A 15293-nucleotide genomic window follows, 5' to 3' on the forward strand; every position below is an offset into this window, starting at 1 on the left:
TGTATAATACACATACGGCGAAATGTATTTCAGCGTCGAAAAGCACGGAAAGATACGTGTACACATGTACACAGTATCGTATTATGACATAATTTATTATATTATTTAGGGAGATTTTTTTAACAGTGTTCAATCGCATAGTATTGACGTATTTGAAAATATAATTGAACATAATTTTAAGTAAAAAAATAAACAATATCTTTGAAATAAAAATAATATTTTTGATATATATTTTATATTTGATTTTGAAAGTTGTTTATGGTTTTAAACGGTACATCATACATCTTGATCTTGGTATTAAAAAAATATATATATTTTTAACTTTTGATTAGTGTAATGTCACGACAGCGAGAAAATGACAAAATGACACAAGGTACTCCACAAAATGTTGGTCTACCGATTCACTCATCTAAACTTAAAAGTACTTATAGCTAACTAATTAAGTATTCGTTCAATAATCAATAATTATTTCATTATATCAAAAATCTTGGATAAAATATCCGGCTTAGGAATATTAAATTAAAAGAATGTGATGTCCTTAAAAACAGAAAATAACTTAAAATACTATAACAATTAACAACATTGAAAAATATTGACTTAAAACTATTTTAAAACATTTTCAATAATACTCTTTGACATTATTATGAGTGTTTATAACTTTCAACAAGTGTACATAGTACGAATATGCAATATTTTGTTGTGCATTTGTATATCATGACATCTAGTAATACATTACTACGCCGATTTAATGTGTAAAGTACGATTATTTTCGCGTACTTACGAGAATATATTAAATCGCCGATTAATGTTACAGGATTTTTGCACGCACGTATATTATTATAATGTGAGTAGGTATAATAACTGCCAGGTACATCGTTAAGGGAAACGCGAGGTATACATATTTTGCCCTATTTTTAACTGTATTCAATTGTGTTTAGCTTAGTGGTGACTGATGACCAAACCGCCCAAGACCACGAAAGCTTTGGTTTTAGTCTTGTAATGCACATTTTGGCTCAATTTTCGTATTGCTCTTGTTTTTAGTTACGCCTATTAATTTTGATCTGGGTCTTAGAGTCATGATTTATTTACAATATTCATAAATAAATGAAATACCTATTATCGTTGTTTATAAACCAAGAACTTTGTAGGAGTTTTATGTGATAACTTTACAAGTAGAATATAATCAATATTTATATAATTTAAAAAAAAACCAGCCCAAAAATGTAATTTTAATTTTCTTTTTTTTAATTATTAAGCTATTATTTTAAAAATATAGTTATAGTCAGTACTCACTTTGATTATTGAAGAAACCTATGAAATTGTCCTCACTCGTAATATTTAAAATATACTTTTTTCAATACATTTCCTGGAAATACTTATGTACGTACAAGGCACTATATACCATACGTAAGTGCTCTAGTAATATGGTAGATATTATATAGTATGATATAATATAATATTACACACACGACGCAAGAAATAAAAATGTACAACCTAAAATGATACCTAAAATATTATATGTAATAACTTTCTCTTATAACTATTTTATTTTAAGTAGAGATGTATTTATGGACATAAATATATAAGTACGAATTATTATGGTGTATAAATAAATCGTATCAACTAGTGACTCTGATAATACCTAATTATAAATGTATTATGTTACTGTGCCCGCGCATCGACGTTTGTGTTGATTTCATCATTATATTTTGAAAAAAAAATAATTGTTCAACAACTGCTAATAATTGGTACAAAACAAGCATATTTTGTTTTATGTATGTTTCCAATTACTTCTTATTGAGTTTTAAATAATTCTTAATTTGTTCGAACGCTGATTAACTGTAATAATAATTTCTAGTTTCTTTTATTGTATTCTGTCTATGACATATGTACAATTATAATACATATTATATACGTATATAACGTATTATACATAATATATTTATACTAACATTTCTTTCTTTATCCACACTACAAACTAAAAAACTATTCGACTGATTTACATATGGTGTTTTCAAAAAATAGACCATGTTATCGAGGAAAATTAACACGTGGGTATTACAATCGTCTATCTAACCATTAGAAAAAGTATAACTAATCAGTAACTTGAGTTGTATATAATTAGTATAAATATTTATACAAATAAGATTTAAATGTATTGTTAATTTTTTTATAGTAATGCGACCTGTTTCGATGTGTTTTTGGAAGTGATTCATGGCCATTAGTTTTGTATAAACGACAAATAGTGAAATAGATTACTCAAATTTTAAATTATTATGTCTCCCAAACAAAAAATTGATTGGCCGGTCTATACATCAAACAGCCAATCACGAAATATCATAGCATTACAAACTACTGAAACAATCGAGCAAGTCTATCTTCGTGATAACAAATTAATGGGAAAAAAAAACAAATTTTTGTTGATATAAATCTATAACTTATCTATACCTATCTATTACACCAACCTTCCGATAACTACAAATAATGCATGTATGCAAAAAAACGAACATAACGAATGCTGAACTGTCATAATGTGATTTTAGTCATCAAAACGTCGTTATACGGTGCGTTAACCGATGATTTCTATAAATATTAGCTGACCGTAAAACGAGTCAAATTTGATTGGGAGGTGTGCAAGTAGGAGGCCACTCACGAGGTGTGTGCCCTGTCGGCCGATAACATCTGACCCAAACTACCGAAATAATATTATACACTATAAAAATATACATATATATAAGTACAACCTATATCGTAGCGTGTTTTGATAATATTTAAGTTAAAAAAAAATACCCGTACAAAAATAAAAATAAATATCATAATAATACATTATATTGCAAAAAAACTCACTCACCACAATACAGCTCCAATATAAGTACGCTATGTTTTAATTCTGGGACTTATGCATTTAGGTAGTTCGAGTATTTTACTAATACATAACTCTAATACGTCGTTTAATAATATTGATGATAAATTAAAAAGAAGTCGAATAAAGCAAATTATTTTTATTATTTTATTATTATTATTCAGTTGAAATCGCTGAATTATTTATACTGTTAAAACATTACACGGTAACAGTTATTATAGCGACCGCATTGTAACCTATGATGCGTATAGGAAATTCTTTATTTCTCCGATTTTTCGTTTAACCCAATTGAATTGCAAAACGTTTATATGATTGCAGTAAATCAAAACTTTCAAGAATATTCTACATAACGACCTTATAAATATTGTGATATTCACAAGAATTTATCGAAAAATAAAACCTCTTATATTTGCTAAGCTATAGGGTTGGATAATTGACTGTGGAGCAACGTACACCCAAAATTATGGCCCCTTAATCGAATGTGTTAAAAAAATAAAATGCTAGCTATTTCGTTTCGGGTTCAACATTTTATTGTACCGATAGGTGTACAGCACACCGATAGGGCATATCATGTGCATAGAGCTTAACCATGTGTGTGTATATATATAAATATAAATTATGCGTTATACAGCAATATATAACTTAAGTGTGCCGTAGCTATAATGATTATTTACTGTCCAACAAATTACTCTTCGGTTTTATTTAATTTAAACTTGCGGATCGTATTTTATCATTTAACCAACTTGTTTAAATGATGAAACACGTTTAATTGTTATGTATTAAATTATGCATTATATCACGTCGACCATCCCGCATAACATATTACATATTATAAACACAAAACACTATCTGTGCATTCATATAAACGATTACATTACATTAATTGACGATATTTACCTAATATGCTGTACTGCTTTAACTTGGTTATATACTATACGTTAATATACTTGTCAGAGTTTACCAGGTTATATCGACTACAGTATATAATTTATACAGTGAATATACACTATACAGAGTATAGTTGACTATTGATCATATTTTTAGTCATGTTCTTCAAAATGTAAAATCCTCCAAGTACAAACTAATTTATAATCGTATAAACAAATACGGTTTATTTTACAATAATTGATCTAGAAAAAACATAATTTTTTACATTTTTGCGGTTTAAATTTAAATCACTTGAAGCTTCTAAGTAATTCTACTAATTTTGTAAGTGTTCTACCAATACACAAACTAAAAAAAAAAAAAAAATTCTTAACAATGCGGACAAAAATAATGAATTGTTGGTATTTTAAGTTTAATACACTAAAATCATTAATCTCAAAACATACAGCTTTAAACTGTCATAGTAGTAATTTTTTAACAATTTTAAAAGTAAAAAAAAAATAACAATTATTTTTTTTCCTTGATCCCTATATACTAATATTTTGTTTACCATAAATATTATTTCACCAGAATGTGAAGCATTTCGTGTTAACTAATGATACTATAAGTTATAAAAAATTTATGACAGAAATAGTATAATTGATAAACACGTAATACGGTTTGTAATGATCGTATTGCGTTATATCGTCGTAATTATATAGTTAGATACCTGCCATAAATAACTGTTACAAATTGTCGTGTATACATACACAAAATGAAAAAAAAAACGTTAACTTTTTATCATGCATATTACAAATTTTGATTTTACTTATACTTAAACATAAAGTGTATTGATTAAATAAGTTAATTTTATGCAGTTTACTAAATATTCTCATATGTTTTTTTGAGATATTTACTTTTATGCAAATTATATATTATTTATTATCATTAACTAACAATTTAAGCTTGTAGCGCTCAAAATAAGGTTTACAAATATGTATAATAAATATTTGATATATACGATCTAACTAATTGAATTTGGATATATTATTATTATATTATATTCCAATGTTACGTAAATATTTAAGTTTTTTTCTCAGTTTAACCTAAACTTGGAAAAGAACTAAAACATGTTATTTGTGACCCCCTCATATCAAACCTATTTTTTTTTTACTAGTAATCACCTTCAAAGTTGAAAATCAAATCATTTTTGGATCTTTTAAAAATACCATACATACATCATTGTAAAATCAACAAATTCGTCACTCTCCTCAGAATCTAAAATTATTTTTTCTAAAAACATGATTTCTTATCATGCCTAAAAAAAATCAATGAAAGAGACTGTTCCCCATATCTTTTCTTTGTATATGCCCCAAATCCCGGTGGATAATACTATTATATGTATAAGGTACAGGTTCTTAGATTACCTATCTTAATTATTATGCCTTTCTATTTAAGCTTCTTATTTTATAATATTAGAGAGGAAAAAGAAAAAATAATTTTACTATAGTTTAGGTATTTAAAAAAAAAAATTTCTCTCAATATATTATTATGATATAACAAAACTACGTAACAATTTATATTATTATTATTACCAAATTAATAATATAATAACAATTAGTCAATAACCTATATATTAATTACTTCCATTAATAAGATTATATTCCATTCATAAATTTTAAGTTAAATTAATACCATTACGTACGCGGTACACCTACTATTCCTAAAGCGTTAAAATGACCGCAATGGCTTCCAAGACTATTCGTCTCCATTAATTTCGCTCTTTAGCTAAATTTTTCATGTTGCTTATAGTATTTTAAGTATAATTAATAATAATATTAAATAATACTTTAATTGTATATAATATAACGATATAAATACCTATCATATATTAAAAATATTATCAAAATAAATTTACATTTATATATTTTATGTTTTAATAACTTAATTTTGAAGAGTCATGAGTGCAAACTTCTAATGCATACTATAATATTATAATGCATTTAATTAAAAATAACCTTAGCACTTAATTACATATAATAATGCAAATAAAGTTAGTAAAGGATAATAATTTGAAAATTAAACAATCCATCTCATTCCATAGTTTTACAGTGAATGCTGTAGCGGTATATAGGTACAAAACATAAAAAATATAAATTCGTGTAAACACGTTTGACATAATATTTATTTATTTTATTTTTTTTCTTTAATTTTAAACACATACCTACCTACAATTTATATAATTATTTTATCTGAAGAGTTCCATTTAGAAATTAAAAATAAAAAATAAAATAATAATTCTATTACTTAGGTACATCTTATTATTATTATTATTATTATTTAAACGCCTTTTATTATTACATAAATGAATGCATATATCTTAAACACCCAAGAATTAAATAAATAGAAAATAGTAATTTTAAATACAGTTTGAATACTGTTTAGTTCAACTTATTTATAAAATTATTTAAAGTGAAATAAAAACATTTTTTAAATTTTTTCTGAACGTAAACAATCGTATTGAATATAATGTTAGATATTTTTGCGTTCAAATGAACGTTAATCAAAATAGAAAACGACCAACTTTGTATTTAAATTAGTGTGAATGGTATTTATGAGAAAGCAATTACTCAAAGATTAAGGAACTACATTAATGAAAAACGAAAATTATATGGAGACCGAATAATACAATATTAAAGCTTATTGTTTGGAATAAAATACAATCAAACGTAATAAATTATATCAAATTAAATTAAATTCTATCGTAAATGCAAAACTAAAAAAAATGTCCAAGAGAGATTACATAGAAAATAATAGTGTTTTTTATGTATCTATATATTATCAAATTATTGTGGGTAATATTTATAATCTGTTTAAAGAGCAGATTAAGATAATAAGCAAATGATTGTGATTATATTTAAGGAATAATTTAAAATATATGCAAGCAAAGTTATGAGTAATATAAAATGTTTTGTTTTTTGTGGTTTAAATATTATTATGAACTGACTGTATAAGTCAAGATAATCAAATTGAAAATGCAAAAGTATAGACATATTCTAATTTAATTTAAAAAAAGGGGGGGGGTTCTTTTGAAAAAAAGAAATTTCTATTGCCATATTATATTATGACACTCTTTAAAATTCTCGAGAATTTTAAAATATGATCTTTAAGATTTCAACTATATTTAGATACTCTAAAAATTAGATTTTGAACTAATTTGTTATGAATGAAAATGGTGGTAAGCGTGTTCAGTGAATCATTCTGTATAAATATACAAAGTAAGTACGTGATAGAATTTTAATTGCTCGTTAATGGATTCTAATAAAAAATTAATTCAAACACCAGTCACAACGGAGTGGTTCAAATCTGAATCCGTTTCAAATCGATTTCTTTAATTCGTGTCAAATGTCCTTGCGTCTTTTTTTCGTGCAATCGTTAGTGTAATAATAATATAGTTACTGCCACGCGTGCCTCTCGTTATAAATATATAATAATATCAAATGTAATAATTTGCGTTGTACTATGGCACATTACGTATTTTATGGATGGAATTTTGGCGGAGCGCGAAGAGTTAAAGTAACGGCAGGGCGCGAACACACATCAAATGTGTATAGGTAGTATTATACAGCCGTACACAGTAGTATTTTAACGAATTTATATATATATATATATATATAAACGTCAATAAAAAAATATGGTCTGAAACGTCGAGAAATACGCGTGGTAGACACGTACAAAACGCGCCGTCAATACACAAAACATGTATCACTATATCATATCATATATATATATATACACGTGTATTATTATTATGTATAGCTGGCAACGAGTCCAATAACGAGCTTATCGCCCGATCGACGCCGTCCATATATATTATCGTTATTTATTTATATATTATATATATATATATATATAATAATATATCGAACGCGTATCGGAAAAAAGCTCTCCGGCTGCGGCTCACGACAATAATGTTATAATAATATGTTGTATACGCGCGCGCATCGACATTCGAGCCGATGATCAATTATTTGAAAAAAATGATCTCCCCGTTTTATGTAACAACATGGATCGTGCACACTCCTACGACGAGAAATGCGACATATTATTTCAAGAGATTTATTCTGTCGTTGACTCATTATGCAAGTATTATCGTCGTGTATATCATTATGCAAATAACGCGTATCCGTCGAAGAAAAACAATATTTACGCACATGTGCAATAAGTCATTATGATATATTATATTTATAAAAAAATAACAATTCGTAACGAGAATGGTTTGTTAGGGGAAGTCTCCGTTGGTAATCACCCCGTCGTACAGGGGTGTATTATCTGGGTCTAGGAGAGGGAATATGATGTTGTATTCGAATTATATCGTTTGCAGAATAATAAGTCATGTTTCCGGTTTATTTTTATCCTCCAGTGGTATGTTCATTTTAAGTATAATACGATTTTAAGACATTGTTTTAATTTAGGAACAAATATTCGACGCGCGACGTGAGTTTCGTGTGAAAACACTCTTATAATAATGCGGTTTTTGTCGAGGTTCTTTTGCAACTAACTCGTTTGATAGGCGTAATAATTGGCTTGTATCAGTGTATTTAGGTATAATAGCGCAGACGTCGATTTCTGTGTTCTGTCTTGTGAACACTTATTGGTGGCATTTTTGTGACGGTGTTAATATTATTGATTTGGAAGAATCTTACTTATATCCTGTAAGATAACTAGGCCACATGTTGGACATTTTAACCGATTGGAAATCGTTTGACAAAAAATAAAAAAATAGACGACATCGAAAGAAAATTACAAAGTGCAAAGTAAAAAAAAAATATGATTTAGAAGCAATAGAAACATTTAGCATGCCACGGAACGTTATTATACGGTTGCAACTCTAAGCCATATCTATGTTGTAATTTACACACAAAAATAATCTAACCATAGACGGTTCCATTGCCGCCTAAATCGATCGCGCACATCAAATAATTTATTACGTATATATACTTCGACGTGTTATACATAATACGCATCAGTCATATACTCATGCATTACCACCGCAGTAACATAATAACACACACAACGATAATAATGTACAATATTCGTTTCTCCGGAACCGGAAGAGGAGGCGGAGGACTGCCGCAGGACCAAAGTAATAATAACAATACAATTATGATGTACTGCCAGAGAACCTGGCAGTATAGTTCAATTAGTGCAGTATACAATCGTCATATACGACCGGTTATAGCAATAATAATTTGCGGAAACGCTTCGTGTGCTGCAATGACATTAATACGTGTGCAATATAATCGTATGTATATGTAATAATATTATTATGTAATACAACATTATGATACGTACGTAAAACGCAAAACTTCTTTTTTTTTTTTTTTTTTTTTTTTTTAATTTCATTTACTCGCGCGTTTATATTAATGCGAGTACGTATAATGTGAATGCATTATATCGGGTACAGTGTGTACGCGCCGTATATTATAATATAGTGCACTTATACCTACACAGCAGTATTCGTAAGCGCGAATAATTTTTTCGCCGTCAATAATTTACATCCGATTTGCCCAGTGCATTGCAAACACACGCGTATCCGTTCAGATTATTATTATTTCCGCCGTACAATAATCAGAATAGTGTATGTATAAATAAAAGCATACATGACGCATAGCTAGCCCGATCGTATGGTACAACGGCATAATAATAATAATATTTAAAGCGTATATATTATACTTATACATTATTTTATACGTACACGGCGTACACATAATATATTCTATGTATATATATATACAGACAGTCTTCTATGGCGCTGTACACATATTATATTATACTGATATATACAACAGATAAATTGAACGAGCGTGTTTATTAAAACGTATCGCTTTTAATATTCATATAATATTGTAATTTCGGTAGATGTGTTTTTTTAATTTTTTTCGTTCGCGAGCCGACGACGGCGTCTGTATAATAATAATAATAATAATAATATTAATAACGATAACATATTGGATACGCGTGTATAGTGTTATACGCATAACATTATGATATTGTATTGTGAACGAATAAATTGTCAAACAAATTTAAAACCGTTTATTGGGTCCGCGACTGCACGGCGTGTCGATATATAATATTGTATAGTGGGATATATTACATGAGCTGTATAACATTATACCCCCTCAAAGACTCGTGTCTCCGACTACGCCGATCGCATAAAATACATATTATAATAATATCATTACAGTTATTATTATTGTTGCGTGCCGTAATGGCGTAATCCCATATCGTTTTTGGATTCGGTCCATGCGCGTTTGGCGGCAAACGCTTCCAACCCCTTCACGATCGTCTCTTCCGATTTATATTTTATACGTATACGTATTAACTATATATATAATGTAGAAATATAGGGTTTCTCAAAAATCCCGCGTACATTATAATATTATATTATACTCGTATATATCAATATATATATATGTATACTATAGAGTATAAAGTATTTATTACTATTTGATAGGTTTGCCCTCCTCCCCGCTCGTTTCCGCTGTATAGTCGCGGATCAAGCACTGACGATTTACGATTAAAGAACCCCTACAAATAAGATACCGCAAAATGAATTTACACGCCAGAGACGTTATTCCATTACCAAACGATAATAGACATTTATTTTTCAGCTATGCTAATCGGGATTTTTATTTAAATATAACTAATGCTATTAAATGCGGTCAGGTAATACTATATGATATATACCTACACGTGCACGGTGCACCGCCGCAGTACTATTTGTATCGCATCTAATGCGAATCACAATAGAACATATTACCCGTGGTATATACATATACATTATAAGACGCGAACAATTGGATTAAACACGGTTAAGTACATTTCAAATGCCAATAGATAGGTACATGTATATCGTCACCAATTAGAATACGTATAAATATATATACGTCGCAAATAAGTAGGTAAGTACTCGAAAGTACAACTTAAATCAAACCATAATTATTTGGTCCGTTAATTCACTGCAGAAGATATTATCGTATCTTAGTTATCACTATTTTTGTCAACGAGAATTGCATATATGTATTTTAATTGTACTTATTTTATTACTATTAGACAGAGTACGCTCCGTAGAGTAAAATACGTAATTTATAAATCATAGAGTTATATATTTAAAAAAAAAAAACCGTTAACATAATATATAATATACCTACTATATGCAATATGTATAATCATACGACATAGTTTAAAACTTAACTTGTGTTTACTTTGAGTAGGTACTTTAGAATAATCGATTTAAATATAAAATATATGCAGGTAATAATATATACATATTTAAAATATAAGATTATTCATTTATAAAAGACGATGGAAAATAGATATGGACCAGTTGTGATTGAGATGAAATTTGATTTTTAAATTCAGCGTATCAACTGCACTTCCCTCGTAGTTTTACCTTTAAGTATGCAAAATATGCATTTGTCCAATATCGTTTTACCAAAATTGAACAATCATAGATAAAAATATATTTTTTATAAATCGTAATTACCTATTATGAAAAATAAAAACAATATGTCAGTTATTAATGTTATCGAGTGACTGGTCAAGAATATCTATATCAAATTTTAAGCCAATATTCCGTAACTATAATAAATGCGGACTGTTCATGAAATATCATTATAAACATAATATTATGATCATTGGTTATTAACCGACACACACAAGTATGACTTTAATGCAATTGATACACACAAAATCAAGTTTTCATTTTCGCAGTACTATTATTAATATTGGCCTAATTGGTATGTTGAATTATTTGCATTGCACAAAATTATAAAATATGGATGGGTATACTAATGATGATATTATTAGATACTTTTATATCATGCACTACTGTAGTTTATATTTATAATACATAAGTGTTCATTGTTTTATTACTTTTATTTTATTAAAGTAACTAAAGTTGTAGGTATTGAATACCTATAATAAATATTGTTTTTATGTATTTTATATTTATTTTACTAATAGCTATTATTCAGCGCAATACATTGGTTTATCCTACTTAGAAAAATTAATTTTATTTTTTTAATAGTAAATGTTAGCGAAATAAAAAAAAAATTACTTCATTTAGCCAAATGTTACTTCTTAATATTAATTAAAAATAAATAATAGTTTAGATTCTTATTAAATTACCAGTCAAAAGTTCATTTATTTATCGATAATAATTATAACTTTTTTTCTGTTTCCTATTTCTTGTATGTATAAAAATATTTCTAGCTGTTTCTCATATTTTTTTATAGTCATGAATATTATTTAATATACCTACTATACTTTTTCAAATTGATAGGTTAGAAATTTAATAACAGAAAAAATGTTGTTTATTTAGCATACATCTTCAAGTATATTTTTCAATTAGATTGCCGTCATGTTAAAAAATAACTAATTCAATTTAAATTATATTAAAAAATATGCGTATCTAATTCATTATTGGTGAATATGGATTAGTGGATATAGTGCATCTTAAATGTAACTTTAATCAATTTTAAATCTAAGTTATTTAAACAAAATGTATATTTCAACTGGAAATATAAATTTTATATATCGTTATGCTGGGAATAAAAAAAAATTATTTATGTCAAGTATGTCAGGATCACAAAAGTATGCAACATACTTAGGTCTTAAAAACATTAATTTATCGGTGATAAACTATTATAACTTTTGATATAAAAGTTGTTATTACCCATAAAAATCATACACATGAATACATAATATCATACCTACTTATACATTTTACCTATAATAATTTATTTAATATTTTTTACATTTATGTGTACCCGAGGCATTACCTGCTTTTACCTGCACAATATTATGTTGTTCAGAATTTTATGAAGGCAGTATGTGCGCTATAAATTTTAATTTTATATTCAATACAACTCGCAGATACCCATAAAGTAATTATTAACTATTAACAATTTTCAAAATGATTACTTTAGATATATGGTTTCCGTAGTGTAGTGGTTATCACGTGTGCTTTACACGCACAAGGTCCCCGGTTCGATCCCGGGCGGAAACATGGACTAATTTTATTTTCACAATCTTTTTACATAGGTATCTTTAAATTTCTATCTCGTAAATTATTTTTATAAATTACAAATAAACTAATATTTTAAATTTGTTTATCGCCTTAAAATTATATATCGTATGAGTTAGGTAACTATTAATTGTAATTTGTATTTATATAGGTAGTTTGTATTATACCTATGAGGCTATGACTATACAAACTAATGTATTGTACACAATGTATGAAACTATCTATATAGGTAACAGTTAACATTAAAAAAATGTCCGAGTAGCCAATTACCAATTATTGCTATTTCAGTCTTCTAACAAAAAGGTTTACTCTTATAAGCATGTAGTTAAATACCTTCACAAATAGGTACCAGTGGTAAGTAGGTAACTAACAGAGTAACCAACGTTTATCAGAACACACGTTTTCCAGTACATTGGTGCCTTAGAGTGTACGTAATATATTGGTACCTACATTCTTCAATAATATTACCGTTGCTTTTTAAAATAGTAATACCTATGGTAGATAATAATATTATTGTAGAAACGGTAGAGTGCAGTCCATCTGACCATCAAGATGGATTTGATGAAAATTATAGCGTTCACCGCACGTGTGAATGTATAAGACACTAAACAAAAAAAGAAAATTATCATAATAAAAATAAGTCAAATAAGTATCACAGTGTTGTAGTTAGCGAAGACCTTATCTCCCTGCATTTAATTGTTTATAAAATCGTTCGCTTACACATCTAGTTTCCGTAGTGTAGTGGTTATCACGTGTGCTTCACACGCACAAGGTCCCCGGTTCGATCCCGGGCGGAAACATTTTGCGATTTTTGTGTAAAAAAAAATAAAAAACGATTACTGTTATTTATAATGATTTGTGTTGTGTCGCTATTTTTTACCATCTCGCATAAAGTCCTATATAGTTGTTATATTATGTTTGAAATATAAATGGATATTATTATTATTATTATTATTTTTTTTATAGTCTGATATTAAAATAATATATAATATTTTATTATATTACGTAGTGTACCTATGTGTGTTTTAATACGAAGAACATATTGATTTTGCTGTAGTGTTGTGTTTCTTTTCTTAGGAATATAATAATCTATTTCAGCGATAAAAGAGTAGGTACCTACTGGATGTTAAATGAACGATAAACGTAAGTACATGTACACGATAAAGTATGCGGGATGATATTATTATTATCGTTTGTGAAAAATAATGGCAAGTGATATTTTAAATACTCAAATTAATTGCTATTATTTGCTATTTTCATGTATCTAACATATTGTTTTGGGTCAAAAAAAAAAAAATAATAATACATTTATTTCATTATTTGTAACCGATTCGTGAAAAATACCTAAATAATTATGCAATATGTTATTATTTAATTATTTCTATTATTATTATTAATTAAATAGGTACCACAAACCCATTTTGATCATTTCATCAGAACTGTATAAAAATCACAACAATTAAAAGATAATTATCAAACATTTTTAAAATGTAGTGATTATATACATGTTTATTATTTTTTTAACTATACATATAAGTAGTTACTTGATTAATATCTTTACATGGCTTAACCCTACAACAAAATCAAAAAGTTAAACAAATCTTTTAGTTTTAAATTCAAGAAAACATACGATATCAATCTACCTCATAATGGTTTTCAGAATGCATTAATGTTTTAACAAGTGTTATTTATAATAATGTTTTTTACAATGTTATACAATGTACAACATTTATTACGAAATCGTATGCGGACACTCGACAAATTTCTAAATTTTGATAATGAGATCACTGAGATCTCAATTACAAATAAATAAGTTGATTGTTATTTTGTTATAGGCTATAGGTTATCCATAATTTTACAATTGTTTTGAAATTTTACAATTTTATGTTACCTGTTTCATTTGTTTTTTTATTATTTATGCCAAGCACTATTTAATGATATTAATTTTTTTTTTAATAATATAACATATTATCATAATATATTCATTTAATAGATTTAAGCGTATAACTAATACAATATTTAGTTATAAATATTATAACTTTTAATAATATAATAAAATGTGAACGTAACCTTTAACACAATTATCGTTTTTTTTTTTAAGTTAACACATATTTGAATTATTATATTAATTATATTAATTTTATTATTAATTTACAATTTTATAATAATTATTATAGAGATTTTAACTTGTTAATTATTATATGAAATGTATTAAATGATTTATTTTGCACCTTTTACGTATATATTTTTATTATAAAATAAATAATTATTTGATATTTAATGTAATGTATCTTATCTATTAAAAAATAATTTATCGATATGAAGTATAACTTTAGATCTATCCTATGGCCATTCCGAGGTATTAATTTTAATTAACTCAAAACTAAAAACTGTAAAATCTTCTTTGAACATTTTCTTTTTATAATTCATGAATTTCGATAAAATTAGAACACATTTTTTCAAAAAACTAAAAAT

General features: G+C 26.8%; 1 protein-coding gene and 2 non-coding genes across 3 annotated transcripts in view; 2 read left to right on the forward strand and 1 right to left on the reverse strand.

Annotated features, from left to right (window-relative positions):
- Window positions 1–15293, reverse strand: part of LOC113558750 (hemicentin-1-like) — a 318777-nt gene that overhangs the window by 65561 nt on the left and 237923 nt on the right. The gene's annotated exons all lie outside the window — the stretch shown is intronic.
- On the forward strand, window positions 12728–12800 carry Trnav-uac. The gene has a single exon. It is a non-coding gene; the product is annotated as a tRNA-Val (tRNA).
- On the forward strand, window positions 13546–13618 carry Trnav-cac. Its single transcript has one exon. It is a non-coding gene; the product is annotated as a tRNA-Val (tRNA).

This window comes from Rhopalosiphum maidis, chromosome 4, assembly GCF_003676215.2.
Source record: "Rhopalosiphum maidis isolate BTI-1 chromosome 4, ASM367621v3, whole genome shotgun sequence".
Lineage (NCBI taxonomy): Eukaryota > Metazoa > Arthropoda > Insecta > Hemiptera > Aphididae > Rhopalosiphum > Rhopalosiphum maidis.